Source organism: Triticum aestivum, chromosome 5A, assembly GCF_018294505.1.
Source record: "Triticum aestivum cultivar Chinese Spring chromosome 5A, IWGSC CS RefSeq v2.1, whole genome shotgun sequence".
Lineage (NCBI taxonomy): Eukaryota > Viridiplantae > Streptophyta > Magnoliopsida > Poales > Poaceae > Triticum > Triticum aestivum.
Genome location: NC_057806.1, coordinates 578,829,097 through 578,837,544, shown reverse-complemented (window position 1 = coordinate 578,837,544; position 8,448 = coordinate 578,829,097).

The following is an 8,448-nucleotide window of genomic DNA, read 5'->3' as shown; positions in this document are numbered from 1 at the left end:
TGAGCCCACTGACTACAGTGCGGCCCAGCCCAACCTGGGCTTTCTTCCACCTCGCTACAGGAGGCAGAAGGGTGCGTGGTGCACATCCCGTGCGCCATGACCGTGGATGCCCTCCACGTCGCTCCCCCAAGCCTATAAACACGTCTATGAGAAACCCTAGATCTCCCTCGCCCATTCCCCCCTCGATCCCACTTCGCCCGCTCCTCTCTGGTTCGAATTCGAGCCTGCGAGCTCACGCGATCACCGCTGCCCCGCCGTCGTTGAAGCGTCCACCAGCCTCCTCGGCGTGCGGGGGCGCATCCTGGAGGTTTGTCGTGTTCGTCCGCGTCCGTTCAGGGCATCGGAACAAGGCGGGAAGCTGCATGGACGGCGTCGTCGACCCCTTCTTTCTCCGGCCGTTGTCCGCCTCGTCGTCGCCGACCAAGCACGCGAGCTGGGACGGCCCCGCTGCGCTGCATCGCCTTCGTCCGCCTCGGTCGCCGACCACCGTCGTCCCAGCCTCACCTGCAGCTACTAAGCCCCTCGCCGGCCTCCTTGAGCCGCTCGGTGAGCTCCACTCGCCCTCCCCCTTCTCTTTGCCATCGCGCACGCCCTCTAGGTAGTTTCCCCGCCATGGCCGAGCGCGACGCCGCTCGAGCCCGTCGACGTCCGCGCTCCAGTGACCCTCCGCCGCCTACCTCTACTTGGTGCTACGTTGTTGTTTTCCTGCTGCTCCTGTTAGTTAGTCGCTACTGCTGCTCCTAAGCGCTACTCCGGGCTGATAGCTGGCGCGTACTGCCGCTGCTCGCTGCCCTGGCCACTCGTCCGTGGCTTCCGCCATCGCCGCTGCACTTGCCTCTGCGTCGGCGCGTCGGCACCCCGCGCCGTTGCACGCACGCACACGGCCCGCGCTGCGTCTGCCCAAGCGAGGACGCGCCCTCCTAGCCCCTCCCGCCCCAAGCGCCTGGCGCTGGCCGCCGCACGCGAGCGTGCGTGCCCAGCCATGGTGGCTGGCTATGCCTTGGCCGGCCCTGAGTATATCCGTGTGTGCATGTGTGTTAGATTAGAAATAATGGCCCACATGGTGGCCCCCTACTAATTAGGTTAGTTAGATTAATTACTCACATTAGTTTAGCCACTGTCACTTACCAGCAGGCCCCACCTGCTATTTAAGTTAACAAAATAATAAAATCAATCTGTTACTAGTTGGGTCAATGACAGGTGGACCCTGGTCAGCCCTTTGACTAGTCAAAGTTCACTAGTCAACTGCTGAGAGAGCAGTTGACTTGGCCCACTAGTCAGCCCTCGGTGGGTGTACTTCTATGTACACTTAGCAATTTCAATGGTTAATTTCGGATTAAAATAAAACCTGAAATTCCAAAAAATTGTATAAACTCTGGAAATCCGTAGAAATTCAACCCTAGCTCAGATGAAAATGTTTTATACATGAAAGTTGCTCAGAACGACGAGACGAATCTGCATACGTGGTCCATTTACCTGTCAGATGCCTCTAACTATCTGAACATGGAACATTCCCCCTCCGGTCATCTATTTGACACAGGTCCGGAACCGGGAAAACATTCCCGGTTGAATCCCCCCTTCACCTTTATCGTGCAGTACTACGTTAGGTCGACCCTAGTTCTACTTTTCGTCATGTCATGCTTAGTGGTACCTCTGTTTGCTTTGTATTTATTGTTTCTTCCCCCTCTTCTCTCCGTAGCCCCTGAGACCGATGACGCCCCTGTGTTCGACTACGTCACTGATAACCCTTCTTCTTTTTCAGCAGAGCTTCCAGGCAAGCCCCCCCTTTGATCATCCCGATATCACCTATTTCATTCTCTCATGCTTGCATTAGATTTTGCTACTGTTATTGTTTGATCCTATTCTGATGCATACACTAGTGCAGAACCGGGCCCTTTAGCACCGGTCGTAAGGCCCTTTAGTGCCGGTTTGTAACCGGTGCTAAAGTGTAGGCACTAAAGGCCCCCCCTTTAGTACCGGTTCAGCATGAACCGGTGCTAAAGGGCAATCACATGGCACGAGCCAGCTTCGGGGGCAGGGAGCCCTTTAGTACCGGTTGGTGTCACCAACCGGTATTAAAAGGTTGGGGGGTTTGGGTTTATGATTTCTTTTTCATTTAATTTTGTGTTTTTCATTTAATTATTTTTCGTTTGCTGGTATTTTACGATACTACATATTGTACACGTTATGCATATATATATAAATAGAATTTCTAGTAGAACCGATCATAATATATATATATATATATATATATATATATATATATATCATTGAATGTCTCACAACCACCATTAATTAATTCACACATATATACACACATGTATATATATATACACACAATTTCTCCTAATTGGTGCCTTCGGAGCCAGTGGCATTAGCCTAATTGATGCCTTCGGAGCACGATAACAATTGGAAGTGGTTCATGGGGGCGGTAGCGGGTAATAGTATTCTCCTTTGGGATCTATGACCTGGTCGAGCAAAAATCCCGCTATTTCCTCTTTAATTGCTTCTATACGATCCTCTGTTAGGAGCTTCTCCCGCACCTCTTTGAACTGTTAAGAAGGAGATCAATATGCATGTGTATTAGTTGTGTGACTAGATATCGATAATGGTGTAAAAATTGTGAATAGTGTTCTGACAAACATACCCACTCCTGTCTTTGAGATTTGCTCCTTTCGGACGTCATCATGCGAATGTACTCGCAAACGTAGTATGCACACAGATTATTCCCCGGCGCCTGCTTCAGGGCCTTTACGAGAATGGAATTTGATCAAATAATAATTAATCAAGCATGATAATTAAAGAGATGGCAGCTAGCTAGTACTACTTAATTACTTACCTGGGGTCGATACCATTTCAGATTTTGTTTCCATGGGCCTGGAGTGACCCTGATGAAATTTGCCCAAGCCCTGCCCGCCGACAAAGAAAATGAATAAATGGGTTATTAAATAGTTGTTATCAGGAAATGACGAACTAATTAAATAGGCCGAGATATAGTTAATAATGATTGAAATTACCTGTTGACTATCCCCTTCACGATGGTGTAGTCACTTGCTTTCTTAAGTAGTGAGTCTAGTACTTCAACTATTCCTTCATCAACTTTAATGATTAACAAGATCCGGTGAAATCTGCATGCACACACGTTTGCATGTCTTAATTAAGCGGGCATATGTAAGCAAAAACATGCATATAGCTAGCTAGTAGGCAAAAACAGAATTTGTAGTACAAGACAGTGTGACTCACTCGAAGTTGTAAGGAAGTAGTATATCTTCATTGTATTTGATGTGGCGCTCATAGTCTGTGTCAACAGGCTTGGGAGCTGGTGCTCTAGCCATACGAATGAAGTGGTCAATCTTTTCCACAGGCACTTTCTCCCTTGGCAGCGGTGGCGGTTTCGGTGCAAAATGGGCTTCCACCTCGGCCTTCGATATGGCTACGTTTTCCTCCTCGGACTTGTCGTAAGGCCTCTGCGTAAGAGGCGCGAGGCTTGGACCATATTGAAATCGCTTTCCTCCGCCTGTACCTCCAGTACTACCTCGACTTGTACTGCTACGCACCATAGCTGAGGCGGCTCTCTTTCGTGATTGCTGAGGCGGCGAAGACGAGTGACGTGGCTGAGTCGGAGGAGGAGGAGTGGCCTGAAGCTGTGCCGGACTTGGAGGAGGAGTGGCCTGAAGCTGTGCCGGACTAGGAGGAGGAGTGGCCTGACGCTTTGCCAGACTTGGAGGAGGAGGAGTGGCCTGAAGCTGTGCCGGACTTGGAGGAGGAGTGGCCTGACGCGTTAGTGGACTTGGAGGAGCGGGAGTCTGCTGACTCGGTGGCGGACTTCGACGAGGATTCGGATGACGCGGTGTCGGTGGCCTTTGAAAGATGATGCAATCATTTCTCCATAGGATGATACGATGGTTGGCCTCTCCCAGTGTGTGCTCATTGTCACCTCCAGGAATGTCAAGCTCTAGCCCCGAATATTGGTCCACCACCTCATCAACCAAGACACGAGCATAGCCCGCTGGAATCGGGTTGCAATGGAAGGTTGCCTCGGGGGGATTTGTAAAAGCAAGGGCGCCCGCCACCTTCATGGATATGTTCTTCATTTTGAAGTGTAGCTCGCAGTTAGTGTTCTCCATGATGTCATCCACTGGGTAGCTATCCAGCAATGCGTCGCGCGGGGCGGAACCCACGCTGCTTCTCGGCATGGATGGGACGGTGCTATCCAATGGTGGATCATCCGCTAGCTGCTGAGACCCCCTTTGCTGGCTAAGTGAGTCGATCTGCTCCTGCTGCCGCTGGAATTTGACTGCCAAGTCCGCGTGCGCTGATTCTAGGCCTTGAAGGCGTTCATAGGCAAGCTTCCTCTGCTCCTCCTCCATCTTCCTCTTCTTCTCCTCCGCAATCTTCTTTCTCGCACGGGTTCTGTAGTCAGCGTTCCAGTCCGAAAACCCCTCATACCATGGAATAGTGCCCATGCCTCGTGTTCTTCCCGGGTGTTCAGGATTTCCCAGGGCACGCGTAAGCTCGTCGTTCTCTCTGTTGGGCTCGAACACCCCCGATCGAGCCTCTTCTATTGCAACAAGTAGCTTATCTTCGGCTCCGTCCAGACATGCCTTCTTCGAAACTTTGCCTGTCTTCGGGTCCAACTCCCCCCATGCGCATAGAACCAAGTCCTGCACCTGGGGGGCCAGCTCAATGTTTCTGCAGTGACACCTGCATCCAGCATCTCTTTCTCAGATTTATCCCACTTAGGCATTCCCACCGCATAGCCACCTGGCCCCAGCTTATGGAACTTATCCTTTTTTGCGGCATTGGCCTTGTTTATTCTCGACCGTCCCTTAGATAATTCCGAATCCTTGAATTTCACGAAATCGTCCCAATGAGCACTTTGCTTCTCTAGTGTTCCCTCGAATACTGGAGTCTTCCTTCCTTCCTTGACGTACTTGGCCCATTCACGAATCTTGTGGTTCTTGAATGCAACCGCCATCTTCCTAAGAGCAGCGTCTTTGACTTTCTCCACATCTACATCTCTGAAATGATCTGGTAGGGTGAAATGTTCCATGAGCGTTTCCTAAAGCAGAAGTTTTTGTCTGTCGTCGACAAAAGTAACTCCTGGACGTGGCTTTGCTGGCTCTCTCCATTCTTGAAGGGAGATCGGGAGTTGGTCCTTCACAAGAACTCCGCACTGACGAATGAACTTGTCCGCAATCTTCTTAGGCGCTAATGGTTCGCCATTAGGTTTGATGGCCTCGATATTGTACTTTACGCCCTCCTTCAACTTTTTGTTCGGGCCTAGTTTCCTGTTGCCTGAAAATTTGCTCGATCCGGATGGCTGAAAGAAGAAAGATCGATTCGTTAATATATCTTCAAGTCATTTAAAACATGTGATGATCACCAGATGCCTGCTTATATAAATATATATACCTCGCCAGTCTTTGTTGTTTCAAGATCAACATTTTCTTCGTCATGTTCATAGTTCATGACTTCATCAATTCGGTCGTCGCGATCGAATATCATATCACCCTCTCTGGTGTTGTTTAGATATTCGGAGCCGTCATAATCTTCTTCATTCTGATCATCATTTGGCCCGCGAGGATCGCGTATGATATTGAACAGGGCCTCTTCTCCCTCTCTGCCGGTATTGTCCGCCATAGGTTTTGTTTAACTAATCCAAAAGAAATATATTAAAATTACAATGCATGGATGCAATCAATTAATAAGGAAAAACTGAATCAATCATAGTACATAATAAGCATCATCGAATATAATCTCGAATACGTCGTCTCGAATAATAGACATAATCTCAAATACATCGTCTCGAATAATATATATAATCTCGAATAAATCATCTCGAATATTATATATCGAATACATCACTAGCTAGCTAGCTAGCTGATAAAGATCGAATACTAGAGAGTAATCTAGGCGGTGGACAACCAAAGTGAAGGAACCATCACTGGATCATAGCTCGGGTGATCTCCCCAAAGAACCTGCCAGGTATTGGAGAACCTGACATCCATAGCAGCCATGTAGCGATGGACGTGCTCGTCCTCCTCCCTGACACGGCGACGTACCACCTCCGGCGGGGCCGGCTCCCTCCGCACCGAAAGTGGCCCACGCGAACGCCACCAAAGGACATGAGGGTCGACGACGGGACCGGGGGCCGGGTTCCTCACCAAGCGTCGCACCCCTGAAGGTAGCACCTCCCAGTGCTAGCCCGACGGAGCCCAGTCCCAGACATGGGTCCTCTGAAGGAGGACGTCGTTGCGAACGGGTCAACGGCGAGGATGCGGGCCGGGCATCGTCGACAACAAATACTATATGCCGCAAAAGTAAAGCAAAATTTTTTAAATGATGGATTGTGATTTCATATATAACTAAAACTAACATTTCTAATATTTCTATAACTAAAACTAACATTTCTAATATTTCTATAACTAAAAAACATTTCTATATAACTAACATTTCTATATAACTAACATTTCTAATATAACTAACATTTCTATATAACTAACATTTCTAATATTTCTATATAACTAACATTTCTATATAACTAACATTTCTATAACTAAAACTAACATTTATAATAATTCTATAACTAAAAAACAGGCGGTGTACCCCTGGTCGCGGCATCTAATAGCTCGGCGAGGTGTTCCAGCAGCGCGTCGTGGCCGCTCTCCATCAGCCGGCACCGCAGCAGCTCCCGCACCACCACGAGCACGGCTCGCATGCTCGCCAATTCCCGTCGGGTGTGTGGCGCCGCCACTGCCGCGTAGCTTGCGGATCTTGTGGCGGCGCGCGCGCGCTGCAGCGTGAGGGCAGCTGACGTCGACCCGCGCTGCCCGCGCCCGCAGGCGTTGGGCGGCGCGCGGGCCGCCTGGAGTGCGGAGTTGAGGTCTTCTGGAACGGGTGGAGGTACTCGAGCTGGCCGGGCCGCCCAGCTGTCGGCCTGGGTCCTCGTATCGCCAGACATCGGAGACGCAGGGCAACCGCGGATCGGTCGTTGGGGAAGAAAACCTCGGCGCACCCCTACCTGGCGCGCCAAATGTCGGATTACTGGTTTTGGCAAACCCTTGAGGTTTGAACAGCGGGGTGCGCACGAAGATCTCTCCCCCCAGCTCACGCTCTCGCAAAGATCTCAAAGCCTAGCTCGCAGAACCCAAGGAAACAAGGGACACAAGAGTTTATACTGGTTCGGGCCACCGTTGCAGTGTAATACCCTACTCCAGTGTGGTGTGGTGGATTGTCTTGTAGGCTGGGGATGAACATGTATAAGGGAAAAACAGCCTCCTAAGGAGAGTTGTTCTTGATCTCGATGAGCTTGTGTGGTTGGGGATGGTCCGAGCGATCTGTCTCCAGATGAGCCTCTCTCTCTCTCTCTCGATGAGCCGATCTCTGGCTACGGTGGTGGCTAGCCCTATTTATAGAGGCCCGGGTCCTCTCCCCAAATATTAGGCGGGAAGGGATCCCACAACGGCCAATTCGAAGGGGGCAGTGAGTACAAGTTATCCTGACAAAAGGTGGTCTTAGCCTGCCAACGGGTCTGGTGGTGACACTGTCGTGGGCTCCATGGTGACCTCCGTCTTGTCGTCCTGCTCGTCTTGGTCTCGTTGCACCGATATGGAAACCTTTGCCTGACGCTTCGGGACTCCTCGCCTGCGCCTGCCTCTTTAGCACCAAAGAGGAAACTAGCACTCTGCGCCCGCTGCCGCCCGCCTGGCCTTGGTCGTCATGGCTCACATCACGAGGTGCCCCCTGCCTTGATCTCTCTGCTCCTCGCGAGCCAGCCTAGTGAGGCTATCCTTGAGGAGGTCTTGTGTCGTCCACCTCGCGAGGCTTGGCCCCTTGCGAGGCCTTGGTTGATGAAGATGGGTCGTACCAGGCCATGGGTGGAGCCACACCCTGGGCCGCAAGCAGGCAAGTTTGGGTACCCCCGTTCCCAGGACGCCGACACACGAGGAGTCTCAAAATGGTCGAGAGGTAAATATTCATATATTAGAAGTTAGTATTCGGACATCGAAATGGTTTTGAGTGGTTTGGGTATTTTACCGGAGTACCGAGGGGTTATCGGAACCCCCTGGGTCAGTATTGGGCCTACATGGGCCTTAGGGGAGAGAGAGGGAAGTCCGCGAGGGGTGGCGCATGCCCCCCTCCAAGGGAGTCCAAATAGGACAAGGAGGAGGGGTGCGGCCCCCCTTTCCCTCTCCCTCTCCCTCTCCCTCTCCTTCTTTTTCCCTCCGGTGAGAAAGGAAAAAGGGGGCGAATCCTACTAGGAGTGGAGTCCTAGTAGGACTCCCCCCATGGCGCGCCCCTCTTGGCCGGCCGCCTCCTCCTCCCCTCCTTTATATACGGGGACAGGGGGAACCCCATAGCACATTAATTGTTCTCTTAGCCGTCTGCGGTGCCCTCCTCCACAGTTTACTCCTCCGATCATAGCATCGTAGTGCTTAGGCGAAC